Source organism: Peromyscus eremicus, chromosome 2 (assembly GCF_949786415.1).
Source record: "Peromyscus eremicus chromosome 2, PerEre_H2_v1, whole genome shotgun sequence".
NCBI lineage: Eukaryota > Metazoa > Chordata > Mammalia > Rodentia > Cricetidae > Peromyscus > Peromyscus eremicus.
This window is the reverse complement of record NC_081417.1, coordinates 40,389,825-40,402,425: the sequence shown is the minus strand read 5'-3', so window position 1 is coordinate 40,402,425 and position 12,601 is coordinate 40,389,825.

Genomic DNA, 12,601 nt, shown 5'->3' with positions numbered 1-12,601 from the left:
AGTGATTTGGGCAGACCCGCTAACATAATTACATCAGCAGAAAGGAGTCCTGGATTAATTGCGTCCCTTTAAGCTCACAGACACCGGAATTCTGCATAAGCCAATCACTGGAGACGGGGAGCCGAGGTCTGTGCTGGAGAATGAAGCAGAAGAGCATCTTCTCCAGGCTAAAGAGTTGGCCCAGAAGCTGCTGTAGGATGGATAATAGGCTTTTCCTTCCCTCATTTTTTCCTAGGATGTCCCACCATCACTGCCCTGACATTCAAAGGTCAGTTGAACTCTGTAGACACCCCAGTGGTACAATAGCAGAGGAATCCCACAGTGTTTCTCCAAACAGTCGGGGTTCCCAGGGTCTTTCCCACCTCCACTCAACTAACTCCCTTCTTGGCCTCCTTCAAATCAGCTCAAAGATCACCTTCCCATGCAGGCCCTGTTGAGATGACCCATGGAAGGAACTGGAAAGAAAAACCTCACCAGGCTTTGATCCACTTGAACTACCCATGTGGTCAGTTTCAGACAGACCTTTGCCTGTCTTTAGGGAACTGACAATACATGGTTAGAAAGGAGCCCATTCCAAGTCTACAAATATTAACCTGAGTAAAGGGACTCTTACTTGACTGTCGAGAAGATGGGCCCTTCAAACTTTACACTACATAGAAGTTTCTTCTTAAAATTGCTGAAAAGGGGGAACAAGGTGATTTAGCACAGCTCTTACACAATGCCTCTTTGTCTGATATCTCCATGCCCTCAAAACCAAGAATGCTTAGTGGGCAATGTTTAAAAGAAGTAAGGTGAAGTCAGGAAGGTGGCCTTGAAGGTCAAGTCGCTGGCCAAGCCAGCCCGAGCTCTACCCTAGAAACCTGTGTAAAGGTGTAAACCAACTCTACAAAGCTGTCCTCTGTATCTAAAATATCCACATGCATGCCCATACACATTATACAAAGCAAACACACAATGCACAATAATAATAAATATTTTAATTAAAGTAAATAAGTTACATAAAATACCTAACATGAAGTCATAAGAATGAGATAGCATTCAAAATTCTAGAATCCACTGTTTTGCAGGAGTTGTCTTTTTAGACTTCATCATGTTTTGAATCTTACTAAGGAAATTGGCTATGAACTGTAACTTTTATATTAAAATATACTCTAGCACCTAAATCTATATGAACTTGAATATTTACTAAATCTCATCACATAAAAATAATAACATCAAGACCAGGTGGTGGTACACACACACACACACACACACACACACACACACACACACACACCTTTAATCCCAGTAACAAAGAGGCAGAGGCAGGGGGATCTCTGTGAGTTCAAGGCCAGCTCAAGCAACAGAGCAAGTTCCAGGACAGCCAGGACTGTTACACAGAGAAACTCTGTCTCAAAAGAAAATAATAATAATAATAATAATAACATCAACTGCTCTATACATAACAACTCAAGCATGTGTACACATGGTATACAAATACACACACGCAAATGTGTGCACATACACATACACACACACAGAGAGCTGTTGCCAAGGCTCCTCTGGCCAATCCCAGTCAGCACACAGCATAACAATTGGAGCAGCATGGATTCCTCCACAAGTGTCAGCTATTTAATATTTTTGTTGTTGATCTTACTTCTTCCTTTTTTTCATCTTTACATTTTTTGTTTACTCTTTTCTCATATATTATACCCCACCCACAGTTTCCCCTCCCTCTACTCCTCCCAATTCTACCCCTACCTCCCCTCTCCCCAGACCCACTACTCCCTTGTTTCCCTTCAGAAAAGAGCAGGCCTCCCAGGGATATCAGCTGAACATGGCATAACAAGATACAATAAGACTAGATACAAACCCTCATATCAAGGCTAGATGATGTAACCCAATAAAAGGAAATGAATCCCAAGAGCAGGCAAAAGAGTCAGAGACACCCTCACTCCCACTCTTGGGAGTCCCACAAGAAGACACAACCATAACATGTATGCAGAGGACCTGGGTCAAACCCATACAGGCTCCCTGATTGTTGGTTCAGTCTCTGTGAGCCCCTAGGAGCTCCGCTTGGTTAATTCTGTGGTTCATGTTCACATGGTGTCCTTGACCCCACTGGCTCCAAACAATCTTTCTTCCCCCTCTTCCATGGGGTTCCCTGAGCTACTTCTTCCATTTTTAAATTTAATTCAGTACTAAAAACCATGCAACTAGAGAAGAGGACCAGAGTGTTCAAGTATTCTTCCATTTGCCGCTTAAAATTTTTCTTTACTATGTTGTCTAGTTAAACAAGCAATAGAACATCAGTGGCTCTGTGAAAAGATTTTTGTGTCTTCTATGAGCTCTTAATTCAAGTGTATGTGTTATTAAAGAGGAAGTAGAAGAAAAACTCCATGAAATGTATCAGGTGAGGGTACATGGATAGTCTCACTCCTCTCTCCAATCCTTCAGTTTCTCCCTGACCCCATGTCCTCTCAGATTCATGGCCTCTTCTTTTCTTTAATCATTATTGTTACTTATATATTAGCAAAATCAAATAAATATATAAATGCAATCTGTGGACTGCATTTAGTGTTTGCTGTATATATGCTTTTAGATGACTACATGTTATGAGATTATAACTCACTTTGATTTCATGTAACCAGTTGTCAACTAAAAAATTACAACTTTAATTATCATAGTATCCAAGACAATAAATATAAACATCCCAAGTTTTCAGAATTATGCTAATGACCCTCCCAAGTCTGAAAAGGATTAGGTGGAATGAGGGAGTTAGACATTCAAACAAAACCTTTAGGACAACACTTGGGAGCTCTGTCCTGAAGGTTAAGTTATAATGAGGTGTAGCCAGAGTTTTCTCCGGTCCTGTCCAGGCCTGCAGCCACTCAGACCCAAATAAACACACAGATACTTATATTATTTAAACTGTTTGGCCTAATGGCTCAGGCTTCTTGCTATCCAGTTCTTACATCTTAAATTCACACATTTTTATCAATCTATAAGTTGCCACATGGCTTGTGGCTTACTGGTACTTTCACATCATGCTTCCTCTGTGTCTGGCTGGTGACTCCTGCCTCAGCCTTCCTGTTCCCAGAATTCTCCCCTCTATTTATCCCATCTATACTATACTTCCTGCCTGGCTACTGGCCAATCATCATTTTATTTATCAATCAATCAGAGCAACACATTCACAGCATCCCCAGCACCGAGGTGTAACTTGGTGTCTGCTCTCCCTTTGAATCTAAGGGAATAATTCTGATGCCCCTTTGAGAGCTTGGCTTATGTCATCTAGATGGGGTGTGCTGTGATACAGTATAGGTAGGTGTGCTGTTTTTATGTCAATTTGGCACAAGGCAGGGTCACATGGAAAAAAAAAATCTTAATCAGGAAAATGGCCTATAGGAAAGTTTATAGGATATTTTTCTTGATTGATGTATGAGGGTATGGCCCATTGTGGGAGGGGCCACTCCTGGGCAGAAACTGGTCCTAGAGTGTGTAACAAAACAAACTGAGCTATTCAGGAGGAGGAAACCAGTAAGCAGCATTCCTCTATGGCCTCTACATCAGTTCCTGCCTCCAGGTTCCTGATTTGAGTTCCTGCCCTGACTTCCCTGGATGATGGACTGTAAGCCGTAAGATGAAATAAATCCTTTCCTCCTCAAGGTACTTTTGGTCATGACATTTCTAGAAAACCTAAGAAAGACAACTGCTATCTGATGAAAATTCCATAGAGAGGAAGCAGCTGGGGCAGCTCCTCTGACAGTGATGGAAGGGTGGCTGTAGCAGGCCTCTATGCTTATAGGGTTTGAGGAGGCAAAGGTTTACTGAGTGTTAGCATGTAGCTAGCCTCCTCTAGGAAAAGTCAACACAGAGTCAGCTTGTGACCACGTGGATAAGGAGGTGCATGCACCCCAGGCGAAGGAAAGAGATGAATATGACCATCACATGGAAACACACATAGAGGAAAACCCTCAAACATTAGTGCAAAGGAGCAGAGAGAACATGTGAGAGAAAGTGAAGTGTAGGGTGTGAACATGTTAGTCCATTAGAGGTACTATACCAAAATAATATAACTGACTGACTCATAAAAAATAGAAGTGCATCTTCTTAGATCTCTAGAAATTGCAAGTCCAGCAACACCAACCACTACAGTGTCTGGTGAGGTTTCTGACTCCATGGCTTGTAAATAACAGTCAATCTCCTGGACCCTTATATGATAGAAGGGAAAAGAAACTCTTCTGGGCCTCATATATATAGGTACTTTTTTTTTCCTTTTTGGTTTTTTGAGACAGGGTTTCTCTGTGTAGTTTTAGTGCCTGTCCTGGATCTCGCTCTGTAGACCAGGCTGGCCTCCAACTCACAGAGATCTCTGCCTGGCTCTGCCTCCCGAGTGCTGGGATTAAAGGCGTGCACCACCACTGCCTGGTTTATAGGTTCTTAATCTCATTCAAGAGGACACCACCCACAGTCCACTTACCTTCCCAAAGCTCCACCTCTAAATGCTGTCCCTGGAAAGATGGCTTTCAGCCTGGACTTGCAGGAGACACAAGCATTCAGCCTGTGTCAATGTCCTATAAAAGCAAAATCAGTTCTCAAATCTTCAGAGTCCAGACAGCACCCACACCGACTATGAAGTCCTACTCGTCTCTTCTCCTATAACAATCACCACCAATTGTGTGCTCTAGCATACTGTGCAGCAACTGAAAATCAGGAGTCTGGCCTTTGGGACTCAAGAAGAGGAAGCAGTGAGGGAAATGAATGGAGAGATTTTTCTGAGTACGCCTCGTGAGCCCTGCTTGCTCAACAGGATGACTACAATATTAAACAGTGTCCTTGCCAAGCTTACTAAGGCAGTTCACCCATATGCTTTCCATACATTGATAAAGCTCGAGCACCTGCCCACAGAGCCACTTAGATTGGCACTGTCTGAGGGTGGCTGGGAACATGAGGACTACTGCAATCTCCACACTTCTGAATGTACTAGCTTCACAACCTGAAGACTCTGAGCCAGCCAGGGAGGAAGATAGAAGTCACATGAAGCGAGGGCTCCATACCCCATCTTTCAGAAGCCTTCTTTCTGGTCCAAGCCCAAATGCTAAACAGAAAAAGTGATGATAGAAAGGACTTCTGCCCAATGCAAACAGAGTAGCGGAACATGTGCCCAAAGCGATTTCAGAAAGCAACTTTCCTCCCTATGACCAATAGTTTTTTATAATAAGCCAAAGCCCAGCCCCTGGTGAGGCCCATATGGCAGGGCAGAGGTCTTTCTGGGTAAGCCTCAGGTTCTCCCCACCCCAGCCCAGCCCAGCCCTGCTTGTTCCTAGCAATGAAAGAGAGAAGATCCGTCAGATTTAGAGCTGAATCAAAAATATGTCACTTCTAAACCTAGAATAAAACTTGAAACATTTGGAATTTTTGTGTTTCATTTGGCTCTGGTAAAAATACAAGTTTGAAGCCTCCACAGATTTTGTGATCTCTTTTCATGGGAAGTCTTGGAAGCTTGGAAGATAAACCCAAGTGTGATCCTGATAGAGTTTAGAGACTGTAATATTTTGAAATTTTTGAAATACATGGGCTACAAAGGCTGATTTCCAAGCGTTTACTTAGTCACTGCTGACTACTGGATGCCTTTCCGTATAAGCTGGGAAGGGGGCTGGAGGAGAGCTGGTTTATAACCCTGGAGAAAATCCCCTCCAATAACCAGCAATTCTCCTTTGTGATACCAGGACTCAAAGTTAGCTTTCTCCCTTTCTAGGGTTAACAATGTGGACAGTGCTGGTTCCTCTATGTGCCCCGGATGATACACAGACACTCACACACCAAATGAGCCCAAGCATAGAAGAATATGTCTGGCAAGCACAGAGAGCAGAGAAGGGCTGGTAAGTGGAGTGCTCCATAGGATTCCTCATGGCTTGGCGGGCTCGGTCTGTGCTTGCAAGCCACATGCTGCAAATGAGGAAGTCCACTGTGGAGTTGACAGGTAAGACACAGAAAGTGCTTATCAGAAGTCAACTCACAAAACCAAGCCTTTGACAGCACACTGCGACACTCGGTGGGACACATAAAGTTTGCCAGCTGGCTCAGCAACAAGGAAAACTTCATCCAGGAAGCTCAGCTTCCTCTCTCCTGCAGAAAGTGGGCAGCCCCTTTTGATTTCGAGTTAGCATGCAGAAAGGATGAGGAAGAGAGAATAATTGCTTGTGATCAAAGATTGTGAAGAAGAAAATAAAACTGTGGCAGTCATTCCGTTAATCTCACTCCTCTGGACCCTCAACAACACAAAGCGAATGTTTAAGATGGAATCCGGGCCTGGGAACATTAGAATAGAAAACAGGAGTCTACCCACGCAGACAAAAAGACAGAATGCATGTAAATGTTTGCCTTTCATTTATTTTGAGCAAACAGTTCCTTCCACGTAACAGACTCATCCCGACCAGCAGCTTCCACCTGGTGTTCTTTCAGCCAGATGGAAGTGTAAATTATTTAAATACATGATCTTCCATTAGCTGTTGAGCTTAAGTGCCTCAAAAAAAATTTTAAAGTGCTTTTCCAGGATTCTAGAAAGCATTTGCACTAAGATAGATAAACATATTTTCAAGACACAACTCCAATGACAGCAATTTTTAGATTTTAAAATACAGTCAGCGCTAGCATTTATAAGTAATTATGAATTCTGCAAAAGTCTGTTTACACTGTAAAAAATAAAATCAGAGTTACTGATATAATTAAAGGTTTTTTCCCCTCCACATGACAAGGTTCCATAAAAGCCAAGCCTCGTGCTCATGACACACTGAGGAGCTATAATGACCCACCTTGAACACATAAATTCTTCCATTCATTCGTGGAACCCACCTTGAACACATAAACACCTCCACCCATTTATGGATCTGACTTTTAAAAAAAATATGTTCTTAAGTGAAGGATTTTTTTTCAAAAAAGGTTTTTTTTAAATTTGATCAGTCTCCTGAGGAGAAATAGTATCAGTACTCATGAAACTATAGTAACAGCCATGTCCACGTGTGCATGCAGTGTGTAATAAGTGGATTCAGAGGAGGAAAGATGTCTGAGATGACTTCCAGAACCATAATTACTCACTTGATTGTAAAATTAGAAAAGGAATACATTATAGCTAAGTGTTTAAAAGTCATACTTCAGAAACTGAAAATTGAAGGTGTCCTGTATTGGTACTTAACAAATTGATCTTGGTAAACTACGAATTCTTGATCATTGGCTCTGAAGTGCTCCCAGCCAGTCTCCATTTCTGACACGCTCAGATGATGCTGATGCGGCTCACCTGTGACCACTCTGATAACTAAGCTCTAGTTGTTAGGTGTGCCTTCATCATCCCTTTGGGGATAGAACATCTTGAGGGGGTGAAGGAATTGAATTTCACAAAATGGGAGGAAAAAAATCACTTATTTGCCCTCATGTACCTTTTCACATCCAGCAGTCAATCAATATATCAAATATCAAAATAAAGGTTATAGTGATGTATGGTGTATTGGTTCATTTTCTGCTGCTACAACACTAGAAGACGAGAACTCTATAAAGAAGTTTGCTTAACAGTTTCGAATCCATGACCAAGCACCTCCATCTATTTGGCCTCTAGTAAGTATAAGAGGGACATCATCAGATTGTGCCAGACATTGTAGCAAGCTTTCTCATCAGAATTTCTTTGGACCACCAGCCCCTAAATAATGACACAGAGACTTATTATTGATTATGAAAGCTTGGCCTTAGCTTAGGCTTGTTCCCAACTAGCTTTTATAACTTAAATCAACCTGTTTCTATTAACCTACGTTCTAGCACATGGCTCTTTACCTCTCCTCCATTCTGTACGTCTGACTCCCTTGTGTGTCTGGCTGGTGAAATCTTTGTATGCCTCAGATTCTTCCCGAGTTCCTCTCCCTCACCGGAACTTCTGCCTAGCTATTGGCCATTCAGCTCTTTACTAAACCAGTCAGAAGGCACCTTCACAATGTACAAAAACATTATCCCAAAACAGGACATCACAAAGGCAGCAGCCCAAGCCAAGGAGCTCAAATGGAGAAGCTTGAAACTGGAAATCAGAAACTTATTCTTCCTCTAACTCTCATTCACAGGCATGCCCAGGTCCCACAAGAACCCCTTTCATCATTGCTGAGGGCAGTTTCCCCAGTGGCCTGACCTTTTTCCACTGGGCCCCACCTCTTACATACAGGTCCTACCACCTGTTATATCATCTCATCAAAGACCATGTCTCTAGCACATAACCTTTGAAAGACACATTGAACCCAAACTGTCCCACACAGTTGGTTTTTTTTAACTTATTTAGCATAAGAAATTAATCTTTTGAAAGATATTTACTCAGAAGTCTGGTCTTTAAGGAAAATCAAAGTAGAATTATTTAACTGTGTATCTCTACTCTGGGACCACTCGCTTCTCAGCCTTAATTCACTCAATCATCAAGACTAGTCCAGATGGCAGAATTCTTCAACTTTGGCAAAAAGGAGTCCACTGTCTGTGACCTTGTTTAATCTTTATGTTCCTGGGCCACGCTCCTTCTTTACCTATGTCTTGATCCAAGCTTTTCAAAGAAGTAGTCCCAACCTGACAAATACTTGGACTTGAGGTCATGTCTGAATTCAAAGTTTCACTTCATAGTCCACTTTCTCTTCCACCCTTCCTTCCTTCCTCTATCTTTCCCTCCTTCCTTCCCTCCATTCCTTCCTTCCTTTCTTTCATTTTTTCTTTTTTTCATATGACCTAATTTGTTTTAGACAATGTTATTTGGTATGTTTTTAGTCAGTTTTTGTTACTGTGATGAAATATCCACCAGAAAGGATTTAAAAGAGGAAAACCTTTTTATTTCAGCTGCAGGGGCTTCAGTCTCTTGTTCTTGGGGCTCCATCTTTCCTGGGTAAGGCAAGTGTCACAGCAGAGAGCACATGATGGAGCAAGGTGAGTTCATGACCAGAAACCAGGAAGCTGACTGAAACAGATCCAAAAATAAGATATGCCCTTCAAAGTCATTCCCCCAACAACCACCCCCTCCAACCAGGGGCCTCCATGGACCATTCAGCCATGAAGTTTGGATTTGTTATCCATGAGGGGTAAGGTCGTTATGATCCAGTCACATTTCAGAAGCCCATGATCTGGCAAACAAGCCTTCAGAGGACAGTTCTGGAGTCAAGTGATAAAATGCCGCTCCTTCTTTTCTCATCCTTTCATGACTGTTCTCCAGTCCCATAGCTCCTTTGACAGAGCTCATTCCCATTTCACTTTACCATCCTCTTGCCCCTCCCATTGGGGTGGTGCCTAGAGCTGACCATGCCATCAGAGCTCTGCTTCTGTATCTTCCCCGTCTGTCACCTCGGTCATGGAGCCAGATCACTCACAACCAGCAGGGACTATGGCAGCTTCTACTACATCAGCTCAGCTGGGGTTTCTGCTTTCAACAAAACTGACTTTTGGAGCTTAGCTCTTAGTGATCCTGTATTTTTCTTGTCAATTATAAAGAATGAACTTAAAATCTGCTTCACTTAAAAATCTGAGGTTTGAAAGCTTACAAATAACACTTCTTTTCTCCAACCAACTTCAGAAATGAGATGCACACAGATCCAGGATGGTGAAAATGAAATATAAGTCTCATTTTCAATAAAGCCATTAGAGAATTTTTTAAAGGTGAGAAGAGTAAATGTAACCTCTCAGGATTGTTCAATGGTCTTAAAATCACAGACTGGGTCCAAGAAGTGCTGAGCGCTATTCTTGCAAGTCCTGCAGCCTCATTAAGGATGTTCTACCCTGCCCAAATCTTGGGTTGAACCAGTTCCACTTAGTTTACTATATATCCAATAACTGATATCTTCCTTTCAAACTTGTCTTTCAGATATATTTTTCTCTGCTCATGCTTCCTTCCAGAAATTCTGAGTAAGAGTTGCAAAGGAAGGCGGTAAACAAGACAGTAAAAGGAATGAAAGCAGTATTTCACCTGAGTGTAGGCTCATAGATGGACATAGATGGACAATTTAATATAATTTACTGGCTCTTTCCCTGTATCTATGTATGCTTGCCAATACAGGCATAAAGAAATCTCTATCTTATTGGCCTATCTTTATTGTTTGAATGAAAATGGCTCATATGTTTGACTCCCTAGTTGGTGGAACTATTTGGGACGGATTAGAAGGTGTGGCTATGTTGGAGGAAGTGTGTCATTGAGAGGAGAGGTTCTGAGGTTTTAAAAGCTCACTCATTCCCAATTAGCTCTCTCTGCTTCCTACTTAAGGATAAGGTTGTAAGCTCTCAGCTACTGCTCTAGTATCATGCCTGCCTGCCTGCTGGCATGCTCCCTGTCATGATGATCATGGACTTGAGGGAATAAATAAATATTTTAATAGCAATTCATGATGATACTTTGAAATATATCACACATCAGCATGCAAGTTGCTTCTACAACAATTCAAAGTAAAACAAGAATTTAGAAAGGAAAAAATCTTGATAGGTTAGAGCTGGGATGGTGTTGTTGCATAAGGGCATTTTAAAACAAGTATACACTGTTTGATGAGATCACCCCAATACCTCCTACCTCCCTCTTTCTCCCCACAACCCACTCCCATTAGTCACCTTTGTTACCTCAGAAAATTTTGCTTCTATTTTCATGTCACCATATATACATACGTAACTTGCACATGCGATATGATTTTTAAGATTTGTTTATTCTAATTTTATGTGTATGAGTGTTTTGCCGGCATTGTGTACATCAACCATGTGTATAACCTGTGCATGCAGAGGTCCAAAGAAAGTATCAGATATCCCAGACCCAGAGTTATAAACAGTGTGAGCCAACATGTGGGTGCTAGGAACCAAACCCAGGTCCTCTGCAAGAGCAGTAAGTATTTTTAACCACTGACAAATTACCCCATGCCCCAAATCTGATTTTTTTATTCTAAGCCCTAATAGCTACAAATTTTCATCTAAGAACTATCTTTGATGTACCCCAAAGATTCTGATAAATTGTACTTTTACTTCATTTGATTCTAGAAATTAATTTTTTATTTCCTTTTGGACTTCTTCAATGACCCTCTGGTCATTCAAAGGTATCTTGTCTCATCTCCAAGAATTTGTGCAACATCTGTAGTTTCTCTTGTTGATTTTTTTTGTTTTATTATACTGTGTCCTCATAAGATAAAAGAAACTGTTTTTTTTTCTTTTGCATGTATTAAAACTTGTTTTATGGCTTTATGTGATCTACTTCAGAGAAAACTCAGTGGGTTGCTGTAAAGAAAATGCATTCTATATGTGTTGGATGGGATGTTCTGTAGATATTGGTTAAGTCCATTTGGTTAATAGTGTAGGTTAACTTTGAAGTTTCTTCTGAGTTTTTGTATGGATTACCATCTAAAAAAGAAGGTCAAGTATTGAAGTCACTGAATTCTGTACCAGTTCTTGTCAGATCTTTTATGTCTTTACTATTGATTTTATGAAACTAGGGAAGTCAACATTTGGTACCTATCTGTTTATAATTATTATAGCTTCTTGATGAATTGTTCCCTTTATATAGTGATCTTCACCTTCTACATTTTGTTTCAAATCTACTTTGTCAGACATTAGAATAGCTATATCAGCTTGTTTGGAGCTTTGACTCTCAGTCTCTGGGTATCTTTACCTGTGAGATATGTTTCTTTGGAATAACAGAAAGTTGGGTCTTGTATGTTAGTCCAGCCATCTCCTCCATATCTCTTTATTTGTGAGTTGAGGCTATTTCCATTTAAGACTATTGCTGATGGATTTTTACTAATTCCTGTGATTTTGCTAGTTGTATTTCTGGTTGGTTAGATTGCTGTTTGTTCTTTATTTTCTACTCTCTTGGTAGTGTCTGCTTGTTTAGTGGGCTGGACATGGTAGATTCTTTCCTTTCTTTCCTGTCTTTCTTCTTGCTCTGTTTATAGTATCCTTTTAAATGTCTTCAATGGTACTAACCTGGTGTTCACTAACACCCATATTTTAAGCTTGTCTTGAAATATCTTTATTTATACATCAACTCTAAAAGACAGCATTGATGAATATAGCAATCTTGGTTAGCATTTACTTACTAACATGACCTTGCATACATGTTCCCATGCTTCCTGGCTTTTAAGGTTACTAATGAGAGATCTAGTGATGGTCTAATGTTTGTTGCTGTGGGTGACTTTATGGTGTTTCCCTTACATCTTTTAATATTGTTTCTTTGCTTTGTGTTTTTGACATCTTGTCTGTAAAATGTCATGAAGTTTATTTCTGTTCATTCTATCAGGAGTTGTGAATCCCCTTTGTTTGGGTTCTCCCTTCTTTCTCTAGAGTCAAGAAACTCTTCGTGATTTCACTGACTAGATCCTCTATGCCTCCAGATTTTATCTCAGCTCCTGCCTCAACCCCACAGATTCTTAGGCCTGGTGTCATGATTGTACCCAGAGTTCTCAGAATTCTTGATCATATGTGGCTTTTTTCTTTATTGATATTAGAATGTAGTATTTCCTCAGCCTTTTCCTCTGTCCCCATTATCCTTTCTTCTGCTTGACCAAGTCTGTTGGTGACATTTTAGTGTGATTTTTGTTGGATTAATTGAACTTACTTCTATTTGGTCTTTTATTTCAAAATC